We start from the raw sequence: 15,844 nt of genomic DNA, 5'->3' as shown, positions 1-15,844 counted from the left end.
GGTTCACTCAATACTAAATATTAAGCTATTTTCACTTCCCCCATGAAGTGGCATACACCATATTATACAAATATTTTCTTTTGATGTTATATCTACACTGCGGTTCTACAATCAGGGATTCTTAAGTGTTAGTTCCAAAAAATTAGTAAAAATCATTCTTTACCTCAAAAAGAGAGATTATCTCCCAGCAGTTTTTGGAGAAACAGGCTGGATCTGCTTTTAATCTCAAATGCCTGGTAAGGCAACATAGAAATATTTGTGAGATTGTTATTCTCATTATAGAATGAGCACACATTACATTTTCACCTCTTTTCCAGAAGAAATTGATCAGGGCTTTAAAGTAACAGCCAAGAATTTCTTTATGTAATCTTCCATGGCAGTTTTAGAATATCTGATGCAAAAAGGAATAAATCACTTTTTGTTATAATAATCATAATAAAACAAAAAGTTATCATGAACTGAGCATTTCATGAGCTAGCTCCTGTGCTAAGTATCTTCCATGCATCATCTTAGTCAATCCTCACGGATACCACTTAGTGTCAAATGAGGAGACTGAGGCCCAGAAGGGTTAAGTTACTTGCTCAAAAGCATATAGCAACTGAAGTGGTAGGCTAAAATAGAAATCCAGGTCAGCCTGCCCTGATAAATCATGTTCCTAAAACACAACACATCATCTCCAACTAATTATTTGTTGCTTGTATTATGTTAAAATTCCTTCTAATGTCAAACATGCAAGAGGAATTATAGGTGAGACATAAATGTGGTGACGAAGGGGCCACGGGTGAATAGTGTAAGAATATATCTATAGCAGATGACTTATAATGTAACCAAGAAGCAAATGAAAAAGATCTCTCTCTCTCCTCCCCCACAATAAAATAAAGAGGGAGAAGAGATAGCTTAAAATAAGCAAGTCTTCATCTTTAAAGTGAGATTTAGCAACATAATGTTTTTTAATTGATGAATTCAGGAAATAATTTTTAAAAATATTTCAAAGCTAAAATGAATAAAGCATAAGTTCCAGTAAATAACTGGTCTTATTGGCAGCAATATACCACGATCTAAAGTTTTAAGCTAGCTGATTTATCAGACACTCCGATCATGCAATGAGTCCCATTGTAAAACTGTTCAAAGAAGCTCTCACTTCATATCCCATGACTCTGCTTTAGCGTTGAATGCAGACTGGCACAGATATTATATTGCACTCCTACTCAGACATTCCTTTCCTTCACCACCACTTACAGTACTCACTGCAGCTAAATTGACCCATAGGCACAACTCAATAGGCATAGAGGATTAAGATATTCACATGACAACCAATTTTACACTAGACTAGAATTAAAAGTTGCTTTTAAAGTGACAGGAAGAGAGGCCAAAAATATATACTATTTCCTTGGCAGCAAAAGCACCACACTGTCTCCATGCCAAGACAGAGGCTAGTTGTATAATGATCCATAAGAAAGTTATCAAAATTAAATTTTCTAATCAAATGTCTTGATTTCAGATCAGAATGACATTAAAAGTGGCTCCAATAGAATGATTTTTTTTCTTTTCTTTTTTTGTTTCTGTTTTTTTGTTTGTTTTGTTTTTGAAGGTGAAAAAACAAGATTTATTGAGAGGACAGAAAAGCTACCAGAGTGGGAGGGGGCCTGAGCGGGTTGCCCTGAATTTTTTCAATGTAGACTTTATCTCTTGTGTTTGTGAGGACTGTAAATTCTTTTAAAAGCAGTCTCTTAGAATGATAGCCACAGGGCGACAATAAATTAAAACAAAGCAACTGCTATTAATCCTAACAACAAACTCATTTCCAGATTTCAGGTTCCAATAATCTTGACCTTGGTTTAAAGTTGAAGTGAGACACAACAGAGGTCTTAAAAACTGTAGCTTAAATCTGAGTGAGTACCTACACATATTCTTGCAAATTCTTTATTTGATTATTATCTAAACTTCCCATTTTGACACTAGAAGTGACTCAACACATCTGGAATACTGTTTTGACAGTATTTCTTATTTATACTCCCAGATTCATTGCAATCATCCAGGCTTAGCAATATAAATTTAAAAGAATACACTCTATCATAATAACATGTCATGGAAATCGGTATTTTTTGGTTTTGTAAAAATATATTAAGAATGGTCTTCTTTATCTTTTCTTTCTTTTTTTTTTTGAGTTGGAGTCTCACACTGTCACCCAGACTGAAGTGCAGTGGCCACTCCCGGACACCGCAGCCTCGACCTGCTGGACTCTGGCGATCCTTCCGCCTCAGCCTTCCAAGTAGCCGGAATTTATGGCTCCTATCACTATATTTCCAAGGCATAAAGTTTTTTAAGTTTTCATAGGTTAGATGTCTAAAGTTCAGTTTAGGATTCAGGGTTAACCATACAATAGCGCCCTCACAAGACAGTGAAAGCTAATTAATTTAAATTGGGAGAAGATGAAATTCTGTCCTGTCTGCATATTAAAACTTTGGTCAAATGGTACCTTTCCAGGGAAACAGGAGAAAGGAATATATTTCATTTATTTTTAGTAGCTGTTGTTAATTTTGAATAGTTCTAGGCTACAGACATGCACATTTAAGGAGAAATCTCTCCTTAAGGACCCCAAACTGATTGTTATTAATGTTTGTTATCACTCTGCTTTCTATAATATAGAGACCTCATAGTCAGTGCACCATCCACGCACATCGATTTCTTCCTTTGATTTTCAGTGGTAATCTAAGGGTCAGTGAGATGTTCTTTGAAATGTCCTATGTGGTACTGTTATAGGGAAGACAGAGTATCATTACAATCTTCAATTAATAGAAGAAAACATAATAATACTTGTATTTCTACTCTGAATCTGAAGTTACTTGCCATTAAATTAATTTCAACAGTAGTTCTACTTATAGTCCAAGGATTATTCCTAAAAGTTCAGAGTACACAGAATTGCTAAGGGGTCAAATTAATTATGCCTATCTTTCAACAAAGTAAAGACAATCACTGGTAACACATCTTATAAGGTATCTTTGAATTAATAACATGAACTACATAGACATCAATGGAAAATATTGCTGTACATATATTACAAATCTGGGTCATTGTTCTTATTCTGGAATTTTAGTTGATTTATTGTTTAATTTTATTATGAAATCTTACTTACCATGATATTTTCCTCTTGGAAGAGCACAATTGTTATTTTTAAATTTAAAGATGTGGGGTACAATTCAGGATTAGGCAGATAAGTGATCGCTATACAAGTAAGCTTTGGGTCTCTCTTTGGTCCCCACTTCACCTGGTTTGAGATCAGGTACCCTTATTGATGTTGTGTGTCCCCTTCCTCCGCTGGCAGTTTCCCACTGCCAAACTCTTTCTTATAGTAATATGGTAAACGTTCAGGGCCTGCTTATGAATGAGAACATGTGGTACTCAATTCTTTGTTTCTGTGATAGATCACTGAGTATTATAGACCCTAAATACATCCAAGTTGCTGTGATGTCCATAATTTTATCCTGCTTTATGGCTGTGTAATATTCCATTGTGTATATGTACCACATTTTTTAAATGGAGGATCACAAATTAAAGTACTTTTTTTCTTCTTTGTATTTGATCACATCTGTGTTTTCTTTCTGTTTTTCTTCCTCTTATCTCTTGTCCTACTGTTTGACTCTTTAATCTTCATTCATATTTATTATCGCCTTTCTAATTTTTAAGAAGTTCCTAATTTTTTAGGTGTTGAACAAAGTGTATTTTTCTTTTCCAGTTCTTCTCTCTCCTATTGTTCCCAAATTCTTAACTCATAGTCCCTTAAAAGATCAGTATTTCAACAGCCAGGAATTTATAGTTTCTGTCAGTTCAGGTGGCTACTGCCTCTCGGATCTCAGAAAGGCAAGAGGAAAAAAGAATACTTTTCTTCTCCCTCCATGCCCTGAGATATCTTGGCAGAAGAGGACTTGGAAACACTGTCATCATGGCTATATTAAACTTAAGCATGAAGAAGCAAGAAATAAGGAAAAACAGTTTACTCTCAAGCTTGGAAAACCAGGGTAGGAGTAAGAGAAGGTGGAAGAGTATTGGACAATGGTAGAAGTTCATTTAGAGAAAGAGTTCCACAATTCTAAAACACTTTACAATGGTGTGCATCAATTCTTCCTCAGTGTGTTAGGTAGTTTGCTAAGGTCATACAGATTTGTAGATTGAACAAATGAATTTCGGGATTAAATGGTAGAACTGAAACGTATGGCCTCTGATACTTGCTGCAAGAAGAGCAAAGAAAGTTTTAAAAGAAAGAGTCTCCAAGAAATAGTATAAGGAGAATAAAGCAAAACTGGGTCTATTTAGGACTAGAAAGAAAAAGCTGTCTGGGGGAAGTCAGACATCTTCAATTACAAATAGGTGTGGGTAGGTGCTGGTGAGTATTTTTTATTTTCATTGAAGCCAGGACAAAAGGAAATGAACTTAAATTGCAACAGGAGGGCTTGAAGTTAAACATTAAGGGAAAAAACCTTCCTGATGAGAAGTCTGGTGAGATAATGGAACACATAATTGAGAGGGTTGTGGAAGCCTATCCCTAGAGATGCTTAAGAATAAACATCTATCTTTCTGGGATGGTTTTAGATGCAGAAGGGCCTGGAGTATTAGAATGGAGACTTCTAGATTTATCTTCCAATCCTAAAATACTACTGCTTTATGTAATGAGACAGACCACTTCCTTGATAAATCTACAGAAGCTACAATGAATGGGGGAGGGAGAAGCATGCAACAGCACTATCTTATTTTGACCTTACTTACATAAAAGCAATTCTCAGAGCACCTGAACCAAAGCTTATACTTATATCCAAGTGTGGCTAATCGTATAATAGTTAATGAACACATCTAGTGAAGACTTCATAGAGTTGCAGCAAGTTTGGACCATGCTCCTTCATTAAACAAAGGGAAGCAGTCAAATTAGTTGCAGTGTGATGGGAAGACTGAAATTAGTTTGTTTATCTCATTCCTCCCCAGAATAATTCAGTAAGATCCCTAGACTGGTTTGGAGAAAATCCAGGTTGTTCTACATAATGCCAGGGCCCAGAAAAAGGTATCCTACATATACCTATCTATCCTGCACCAAGCATCTACCATGCACAGGCCCTAAGCTGAGTGCTAGGGGTACCAAAAGCACAAAACACAACCCCTGTCCTCAAGAAGCCCACAGCAGGGTTGGGTTAGGGAAAATACAATGCAATCCCAGTAACTGGATATGCTGGGCAGATGGAAATAGAGAGGTGTTGGAAGTTGTTGGAAGTCAAGGAGAGGCAAAAATGGCCTTAGACAATATTGGAGTTATGAAACACTAAAGGAGTCAGTCAGCTGGAGTGGACAAGATGGAAATCCTAGGCAGAGGAGCAACATGCCTGAAGACAAGGAAGACCTGGGGAAAGGGAGAACATACTTCCTTCTGGAATGATAGTAGCATAAGTTGTTGGGGGCAAGTGAGAGCAGAGGGGCTGGAGACACAGAAGCCAGATTATGAAGGGACTCATGGGTCATGGCAGATAATAAGGACTCATGGGTCATGGCAGATAATAAGACAGTGAAGGACTTCAAGCTCTGGAGACATGATCAAATCACATGTGCCTATAAAGGTTGCACAGGACAAATAAGCCCAGCTGGCAGAATATTTGGCTAAGATTTCTCAGTACGTGGACAGTGGTTAGGTCAAGTGAACATTCAAGTAATTACCAGGCTCTTCAGTCTTTTATGTCCAAGCCACAGTTCCATTTTTAATGGGGTAGGTTACTATCTGAAGCTTCAACCAGGCAAGCCTGCTGGCTCATCCTGTTTCTAGACCCAACAGCTAAATGAGGAGGTAATAATCCTTAGGACCACTCTTGACATATACATTTTTTTAAAGAAAAAAATCGTGGTTGGCTAATTTCATTATTCAAGAGCAGCTTATATCACTTGTGCCCTTCTGACACCAGGAATTAAAAAATTAAAATGTCAAGAGTTACAGAGTTCTATTTCATCTTCATCTACTATCCTGTGGTTTCAGAACAATTATCATAGTGATTTACCCATCAGCTGTGCAATCTTTATTCCTGGTCTCCAACAGACACAAAAAAGGTTAGGAAATAAAGTATGAAGATAAGTGTGGCCATTGGGGACTATTCTCTTGCTGACGATCATTTTCACCAAAAGCAGGGAGCAGTGTTATGAATCATCTGTGACCACTTATGCTTAAGCTGAATACATTAAAGTTTAATGGTTTCGACACAAGAGGCCAGTCATAATTCTGCATATCAAGGCACTAATGTGTTGGGCCTAATTGTACTTCAATGAAGTGAGTCAGGAATGCACAGCAGCCAACTGTATTTTGCTATAAAATGAAAATTATGAATCTCTAATCATAAGCGAGGGTTCTTTTTTAAAATTCATTATTCATGATTTCATTCTCTCTAAATTATTCATTTTCTTAAATGTTATTGCTGCAGCCTTTTAAACTTTTCTACTCCTCCACTTTCAAGTGATAAATGCCCAAGAACTAAGCGACCACCAGCCTTTGAATGTAATAAAAATGCTTTTCAACTTGCTGCTGGTTTCTGCTTACAATTATCTTGGATTATGAATGCAGGTTGACCATTCAAGGTTAGGATTGTCACCTTTCATTTGATCTAAGAGATAATAGGCTCATAAAAAATGGCCTATTTCAAGAATTTTCATTTCAAATAAAACCTAAATTTTAAAACGAGTCTCTTCTGTGATCTGGTCCCCTCCCACCTTACCAATGTCATCTCAGGTCTCTCCCAAGTCACAGTGGCTCCTTTCCTACCTCGTTGAACCTTTTGTCTATCCGGTCCCCTCCCTCTGGATGCCTGGTCCCTCTCCTACCCTCACTCCCAATCCCACCAAGCATATCTTCACAGTGTGGGCTCCATCCTTCCAGCCTCACTTCACATGCCTCCCCCTCACAAAGGCTCCCTCTAGTACCCGCTTCCCGCCATCTACTCTTTATCACACTATGAGTCATTTTACTTATCAGTTTGTAATTATTTTTGTTGCTGTTATTTGTGTACTGTTTTTCTTCCCCATTAAAAGGGATGCCTTATTATGTTCCCCACTGTATACCCAAGCTCTAGTATGGCGATGGGCACAGAGTAGGTACTGAACAAGGATTTCTAACTCTGTTAAATAAGTTCAACGTGTCTGTCCCCAATTTGCTTCACTTCTTTGTTTTTTTAACTTTTAGATTCAAAGGAATACATGTGTCTTCATTATATGGACATATTGTATAGTGGTGGGGATTGGGTCTCAGGCGTGCTTTCACTTCTTTCTAAGGACTAGCCTCATGAGTCATCAAAGAGCTCTACTCAAGTAATCAACAGGGCCACAGGCCATAATCTAAAACTTAGGATGGTGGTGGTAGAGGGATACATCATAGACCTTCACTAAGATAAGGATCCAGGAATCCTAACAGTTTGAAGTAAAGAAAAGAAAATTGAAGTTCCAAGAGGTCAAGTGAAAAAACACCTGCCTGTCTTTCAGCATCTTATAATCCATGGACGATGTCCCAAGTCAACTGTATGATCACTGGAAAGAAGAGAGCCTAGAGGCAGCCTGGAGCCATTATAAACTTAGATGGACTCCTTAGAAATGCTACAAATCCATGTGCAGCTTAGTTTCAGACTCACCCTTCCTCTTGGGTAAAGAGACAGGACCCACTTTGCACAGGGTTACCCCTTATCAGTTGCCATGGTCCACCATCACTGCTTCCTGATTTGAGCCTCCTCTGACAACAAATCATTAGCCAGACCATTTCATCCAAAGGTCTGATGCTAAATGTAAAAGAAATGGAGCTAAATGGGTCAAGTTAATAGAGGAAAAGTCTGTGAGTTATTAAAATATATTTTCACAATAAAAATCAAGTCTGACTAGTACCTTTGAGAATTTTATGCTTTCTTAAATTAAGTGATGTTTCTGGCTAGCACACAATGTATTACTACAATAAAGAAACCTTAGATCAAATATTAAATATAAATTAATGATGATGGTCTTTTAACTAATTCAAAAAACTACTCAAATGGAAACTGAGTATATAATTACTAGACATTCTTGGCAAATGCAAATGAAAAAAAGTAAAAGATCTTCAGATAGGAGTCCAATTAAACACCTTGGGATTACTGAAGAGATGATTTTACAAGTATTCGAGACAGGGTTATCATAGTATTTTTGGAGCACTAATAAATTCTTCAAAATACTTCTTTGAAATATTATTATTGGCATTTGTAGGCTACCTGAAGCCAGGGAGAGGAAAGGTAACTGGTCTTGTTATAAAATTCATGTCGAAAATGACAAAGGTTCAGAAGAGGGCACCTAAGGAAATACTTGCTGAATACCTGATGAGCCAGATAAAGATTAGAGAAATAGAAAACCTAACATTTCAACTTCCAGTCCCACATACAACCTTTTAGATTAGACTAATCTTCTTGTAGACAAGCTTGTACTTCTTATTACTCATTAAAACAAGATTTTGGAATGTCTACTGAAGTCATTCAAACTGCCCTTTTGTACCTTAGGTAGCTAACGTGGCAATATAATTTACAGAGGATACATTATGTTAGACCTTACGGCAGTTCTGTGATGTTCTCAGATGCCCACCAAGGACTTCAGCAAATTGACACCTCTAAAGTCATTTTCCTGGCATGTTGAGTTGAATCTAGTGCCAGGTCTTCAAATGTGAATAGCTCATATGTCATCCCATTATGCCACCTGGTCTCTGACCAGTACACCTTTAAAATAGATTTATTTAGGCTATAAACTTACAGGACACTACCTCTGTCTTCAAATATATTACATTTAAACAGCTGGGAAAATAAAATTCCAGTTTTCCAATGCTGAAATCTCTGAGGCAGTTTGAGAAACAGTATGAAAAGGGCTATCAAATTCTATTAAAGGCACAAATTTACATGATGTCTTGTAACATACTAAAAACAACTCACAAAAGCAAAAGTTAAGACTGGGACAACTCTCAACGGCTCATCATGCTTGTGTTTTACTTGAGGTTCAGTTAAATGCTGTTTAACAAAGTAAGTAGCAGGGGTCTCACAACTTTAATTAGAACATAGTTCCAGATATTGAACACAGTCCTCCAGTATGTCTGAATATATAATTCACTTCCTATTAATAAACTCACTCATTCCTATTGCCCTGAAAGACATTTGTCTAATGCAGTTTTGCAGACTATGAATTAAACATGTATTTTGTACCCACGTGAATTTTCTACTCTTACTTAGAACATACATATAGCCATTAGAAAAACATAGTATAACACAAAGTGCCAATGGGAAATACTAAGTATTAAGTTGAAGCATATAAAACTGCTAACATTATTTAATCTATAGGAGTTAGAATAATTTTCATAGGGTAGAATATTCAGGGAAGGCTTCCTGTAGGAAAAGCAGACATGAGATAAGCACTCAAATTCAATGTGGCTAAAACTCAGATCATGATCTATCTCCTTCAAACTTTGTCCTCTTCCAAAGATGCCTTCTCGGTGAATGGTGCATTGGTCAACTGAGACTAGCAGTCCAGGAGCTCTCCCTGATACCCTTTTCTCCTCAACCCTTATTTCTAACCAATTACCAAAACCTGTTGATTTTATCTCCTAGAAAATTGCACATACCCATCTGCTCCTCTATCTGCATTGCTGCTTCCCAAGTCTGAGACTTCATACTATTTTCCTCATTTTGTAATTGATTAGTTGCATAATTACTTTATTAACTGAAAAAATAAGTCCCACGGTGACAGAGACCAAGTCTGTAATGCTCACAATTATTTTTTCATTGCCTGCAACAGTACCTAGAATGTAAGGAAGAAATAAGCTAAGAAATTGGTCTAAATGGAGCTGAGAGTTCAAAATAAAGAGAAGTAGGAGAAGAAGACATTATTAAGCCAGGTTATAAAAGGTCTGGACCTGAAGCAAGAAGCTAGAGACTGTTTTAATTATGAATGGGTCTGACATAGTATCTCTCTGAAGAAATAACAAGATGGAGGGGTTAAGCACTCTTCCATATATGTACTAAAGAGGTTAGCAAGACATGAGTAAAACTAATTTCTATTAAAGATAAGGAGTGGATATACAAGAGGAACAATATTACAAAATTTATAAGATTCTCAGGTATAAGTATGTCAGCTCCCATCTCTGCCCTCACCTGGTTCCATCTGCTTGACCTTGGAAATCTTCCTTACTCTTGGCTTCCATGTGGTTACTTTCTCAGAGTTTTCCTCTTACTCATTCCTTGGCTGCTTCTCTTCAATTTCCAATGTTGGCTCTTGCCCTTTTACCTGACTGCTAGATGCTGGAAGGCCTCCAGGCTTAGATCAGACTCCCTCTTTTTTCTCTCTCCATAAAAGTGAGCCCATCCAGCTTCAAATGCCATCTGTCTCCCCACCGTCTATCTGCAGCCCAGGCTTTCCTCCTGAGTTCCAGACCACTTAGCATCTACAACTGGGCCTCTCAAACGGAATATAGCCAGACATGAGCATTTGCTTCTGCCCTCCTCCAACCCACATACACACACACACACACTGTTCTTCCCTCAAATTCCCCATTTTACCAATAGCACTACTGTCCACGTTGGTACTAAAACCAACATTTCAGAAGTCACTTTTGCTTCCCCCCTTTATCTCACCCCTTACATGCAATCCATTGCCAAGTTCAGTACATTCTAGCCTCTAAAACGTATCTTACATCTCTCCACTTCTGGTTTCATTGACACAATCCCAGTCATCTTATCTCTCATCTCCACCTCTACGACAGTCTCTCTAGCTGTTCTGTTTCCCATTCCAGCTGTTTCACAAAAACATTACCCATACAGCAGCCATAGAAATTTTTCAAAGCATAGATCATATCATGTAATATTCCTGCTTAATACTATTTGATGGCTTCCTACTACTTATAGAATAACTATCATCTATGTTACTTACCGTGAAATATAAGGGATGGTATATGATTTAACTCTCCCTGCTGCTATTGCCCTCATCAAGATTAAGTTAGGATGCCCACATCTTGAATATGCCATGCCCTTTCTCCCCTCAAGGGCTTTCACTTTTCTTCCTTCAGTGTGGAGTGTTATTCCCCTACTTTGTCATTTCCTCATTCTTCTTCTCATAGACACCTTCCCCAATCACTCTATTGAAAGTAGCCTCCACCACAAACTCTCTCAACTCTTTGTTTATGTCACTGTACTTAATATAAACTGTAATTCTCTTGTTTAATTGTACAATTGTTTATTATCTGGCTTTTCCACCAGGATGTAAGCTTCATGAGGGTAGGAATCATGTCTCCCTTGTTAATCACCACATCCCAAAGTCTAGCACAGTACCTGGCACATAGTAGCACTAAAAAAAAAAATCTGCTAAGTAAAAAGAGTCCTATTTCATGAACAAATCTCCTTTCTCCCTTTAACTTAGTATGTACTAATTATGTTCATAATTCCAAATTAGGCCAAAAGAGGAACTGTTTACAGATACTGGTATTCAACTTGATCCCAAATTGATCTTTAAGGGATAGTACAATTGGTACAATTTATAAGTCTGGAGAGGAATAAAAATAAAACTAATAATAGCAGGAAGAACCAAAGGCCATTACTGAAACAGAAGATAACTGAGCAAAATTTAGAAATGGGCAGGATACAGCAGAAAAGAAATTGCAGATGGATCAAGTGGGAAAAATGTGAGATTATGGTCCCTGAGAAAACAGGAAATAGGAAAGGATGCAATTCATTCATCAGTTGTCTCTGGGATACCCATTACACAGCAGCCACTGAGCTGGGTATTCGGTAGAGACTAACAAAGACATGTCTCTCTCCTCATGACACTTAGAGTGCAGCAGGGAAATACTAAATAGCCCACGATGAAGATACAATGATGAACTATGCTTCAGCTACAAAGAAAAAGTCCAAGAGTCCATGAACAAGAACAATAGAACATAAGGAATAATAGGACAGAAGACTTCTTACAGGACAGTGACCTACAAGCTGAGGTCTGAGGATGTCTATAAATCAGCCAGTAAGCATGTGTGTGTGTGTAACAGGGACAGGAGGGAAGGATGCTTGAGAGTGAACCAAAAACAGTACTCAAGACAAAGAGAACAGCATATGCAAAGACCAGAGGTAGGAAAAAACTTGATGAGAGGAAGTGAAGGGAGACTTGTGAGGCTAGAATTGGGGAAAGGGAATTGTGGAGAAATCACTGGTAGAGAAGTGGGTAGAGACAGAGACAGGAGAAGCAGAGTCCTGCAGGACAAAGAGATAAGTCTGAGTTTGATCCTAAGGCCAGACATGTCTTCTTCCAAGAAAGAACAGAAAGCCAAAATAATATTACAAAGAAATTTTGAAATAAACGAATGAAAAGTTTACTTTGCCTTAAACAGTCTGCAGCTTCCTGGTAAAGTAGAAGTGAGGTGGTCTGCAGTTTGGGAGAGATAAGATTGGAGCTCGAGTACAATGACAGGGATTAGCTTCTGTCTAATGAGATAGGACATCCATCAAATCCAAATAAATGAAACTGATTAGCAGAGAAGGGTCCAAGCGAAGTCACACAGTATAAAAGGAAGTAGAAGCAATTGGGCCAGTTTTATGATTAATTTTAGTTAAAATTTCCAGTTCCAGAACAGACCCAAGAAAAGTCAAAGATTTATCCAGGGACAGAAACTGACAAGGGATCTAGGGAAAAATCCATGGGTTCCAAGAGCAGAACACAAAGGAAAGGAGGGGCAGATGGAGATGGAGTGGATATGCTGGGAGTGGGGTAGGGAGAAGTAGAGAGCTGAGTGATATGAAAACAGGAAAGGGAGGAAATTATGTTTGGATAAGTGATTCAATTTAAATAAATTCCACAAGAATCTGGTGAGCATCTTCTGTGTTCCAACTGTATTAAATTCTAGATATGTAGAAATGAATGACAAAGTCTCTGTTCTCAGAGATATCATAGTCTAGTAAGCTGATGTCAATAGATAGTAGACATCTAGACATATGATATCATAGCATAACATCTGATAATATGATACCAGAAAGCTCAATGATATGATGAAAATAATATGAAAATTGTTTTCATGGCACAAAATGTTTTAATGACTGCTACAGATATTTTATCAAATTTTTTAGGAAAACTTCTCAAAAATTGCTTTGGCTTCTTTTTTTAAAATTGAAAGATATTCTTTGATCAGAACCATTAATAATTATAGTGTCCAAATAATATTAATAGTAATAGATGAAACTACAATATTATATAACCAAACACAGAATTGTGTTAACTAGTCACACAAGGAATTTGTCCCAATAATAAAATATGTCATCCTCTCATTCATTCAATGAAGGAAAAGAGAAAGTCATAAGAAAGATGTGAAAGAAATTGCTTGTAACTGGCATTATCTCCCCCTTATTGTGATGTATTTTTCTGTATTTTCCTTTTTCCTGTCTGAAATTTGTTTCCCTAAATATTGACTGCTCCCAGCCAGAGTGTAAGCTCCATGAGGACAGCAGTTGTGTTTGTCTGGTTCACCTGTGTCCCTACTACCTAGAACAGTGCCTGGAACACAGTAAGCACTCAACAAATTTCACCTTGGTATCTCAGTCTTGGTTTAGTATATGATATTGTTTTTCAATGGAAATAATGTATGCAGTACATAATTTATAGCTAAAATATGTTCTATAAGTTAACATGTTAAGTTTAAAAAATTATCATCGTCTGGTGTCTTATTTCAAAAGGAAAGAGTTATCTTTAAAAAAAAAAAACCACAGGTAGAAACATCAGGTAATTTATTTGCACAGTACATGGTCATGTATATTGACTAAATGTTCCGTTTACAAAGTGTGCTGCATCTAATTTTATCTTTTCATTGAAACTCAGCTAGACTCCTACACCTGAGCCCTTAGTATCTGCTACTATATTTGCTCATCTGGGGCAGTAAACTGGGGCTCTGCACCGTGTGCCACGATCCTCACTAGGACAATAATTTGCTTCTTATTTTATGGTTGCAGTCACCAAGTCTGTTTTTAACCAATGCTAAAAATACCCTAGAGTCACCAACATGTATATACCTGTACTAAATAAAAACAATCCTATTGGTATTAGCATAAATCATAGCTACTGAAAGCTAGAGTGACAGCATTTTATTTTTGTTAACATTTTCCATATGACACTGAAGTATGGCTCAGTAAGGAATACAAAAATTCTAGCTAGCCAAAATGTTTATTTTTAAATTAAAAAATCGAGCATTTTAAAAAGAAAAGGCTCACTTTCAAATAAGATAGAGTTGAGACATACTGGACATAGGAATACAACTAAAGGAGTTTACTTTTTAGAGTTGAATATTTATATACTCTGAGAACCACAAGAAACAAGAGAATTGTTTTTCATTTTTAATTGCTTAAAAATAGTCACACTACACATGAATCAGACGAGTTTGACTACTCCAACAACTTGCTGGAATAAACATACTGTTTTTAAAGTTTAGTACAAAAAGATTGTTAAAAAGTTAGCAGCACAGATCTGCCTTCATTCAGCATGACAGTTCTAAAAAGAACGTCATCTTTGCTTATTGTGGCTGTGCAGTGTCAGAAGCAGAGTGTTGCCCCTATTTTAGGACAGTCATATTGGTCAGAATTAAAAATGACTAAGCCAGAGGAATGGGCCAAATTGTTGGGTCTGCCCCATTTATATGTAGATACTCTCACATGCATATATTTTTAAAATTTAAATAAAAATTAATGCAATATAAAATAAATCTTAATTATTGTCTCACCTAAGTACCTGATTAATCAATCGCTTTTAAGCAATTAAAATAACTCATCTAGGCTCCCTAAAATCTAGAGATAAATAAAACTTTAATACTATTCATAAATTTACTGGAAGCAAAGAAACTCATTTTATTGTTGAAAACCAAATTCCTCAGAGAGATAGATATTGGGGTTAGAAGTTGAAGGAAAAAAAACAGGAAGTATGTTTATTATAAGTTTGAGGTGAACCAGTAAAACCTTACTATAGAAGATAGATAAAATGAGGTAGCAGAAGTGGGGGTAAAAGTTGAGGGGAAGAAAACTGGAAAAAGAAATGTTACATGTTTGTGGTGAATCAGTAGAAATCCCTTCATAATTTAACCAGAAACTTCTGGGATAAATATCAGCCTTTTCATCCTCATATTTGAAGAAAAAACAGTTCCAAATGTCAGTACAATATATAAGAAAAGTTATTTTTGATATGCTATCAAAACCTCGGAGATAAGTATCTTCCTGAGGGATGCTTCAGTATCATTGAGATACTTTATCTTTTGTCCAAGCTATGCTATTTTTAAGGATACTGAAAGTTACACAGAGCTAGAATTCCCATTGTAGTATTTCATCTGAGAGTAGTCCAGAGAAAAGATAGCTCACATTTATAGCTGGGTGAGGGTAAAAATGGGCATTTTACAGATTTGTCCATATGACATGATTAAAGAAACAGAACAGTGATGTCTTTTAAAAGTTATTTAATTTATACCCCTACTTTCAGTCAGGTTTTTCCCCAAATTATCTCTAGACTGTTGAGTATTCACATTAGTATAAACATCTGCAGGGAAGGAAATTACTCAAACTCCCCTGGTATTCTATTCCTGTATTAACAACCCTGCTTCCAAGAAGCTGGTCTTTGGTCATCACATTGTAATTAGTTACCAGTCAGCATGTCTATCAACAAGTATTTGCTAAGTACACACAGGGAGAATGTTATTCTATTAAGTCTTTGATGGTAGACCTTCCCCTACAGTGGCTCCTAATTGCTTCTCCTGTCAAATCCAACTTTAATCCTAGATTCAAATATTCTCCCACTAATCTTCCATTCACTTCATTAT

At 36.8% G+C, this 15,844-nt stretch overlaps 1 protein-coding gene across 15 annotated transcripts in view; it reads right to left on the bottom strand.

The window, feature by feature from the left end:
- The window catches only part of BBS9 (Bardet-Biedl syndrome 9), a 468,999-nt gene that overhangs the window by 38,812 nt on the left and 414,343 nt on the right, over positions 1–15,844 (bottom strand). Inside the window, exon 22 of one of the 15 annotated variants that reach the window (XR_002481520.1) lies at positions 164–233. The exons of the other annotated variants lie outside the window; for them this stretch is intronic. The gene's annotated coding sequence lies outside the window, so the exon portion shown is untranslated. The remainder of the gene's footprint in view (positions 1–163; positions 234–15,844) is intronic. 15 annotated transcript variants of the gene reach the window in all.

The sequence above is a fragment of the Carlito syrichta genome, unplaced genomic scaffold, assembly GCF_000164805.1.
Source record: "Carlito syrichta isolate Samal-C Ts95f unplaced genomic scaffold, Tarsius_syrichta-2.0.1 Scaffold169078, whole genome shotgun sequence".
NCBI lineage: Eukaryota > Metazoa > Chordata > Mammalia > Primates > Tarsiidae > Carlito > Carlito syrichta.
The sequence above is the reverse complement of the archived record's forward strand: the minus strand, read 5'-3'. Positions and strand labels throughout refer to the sequence as shown.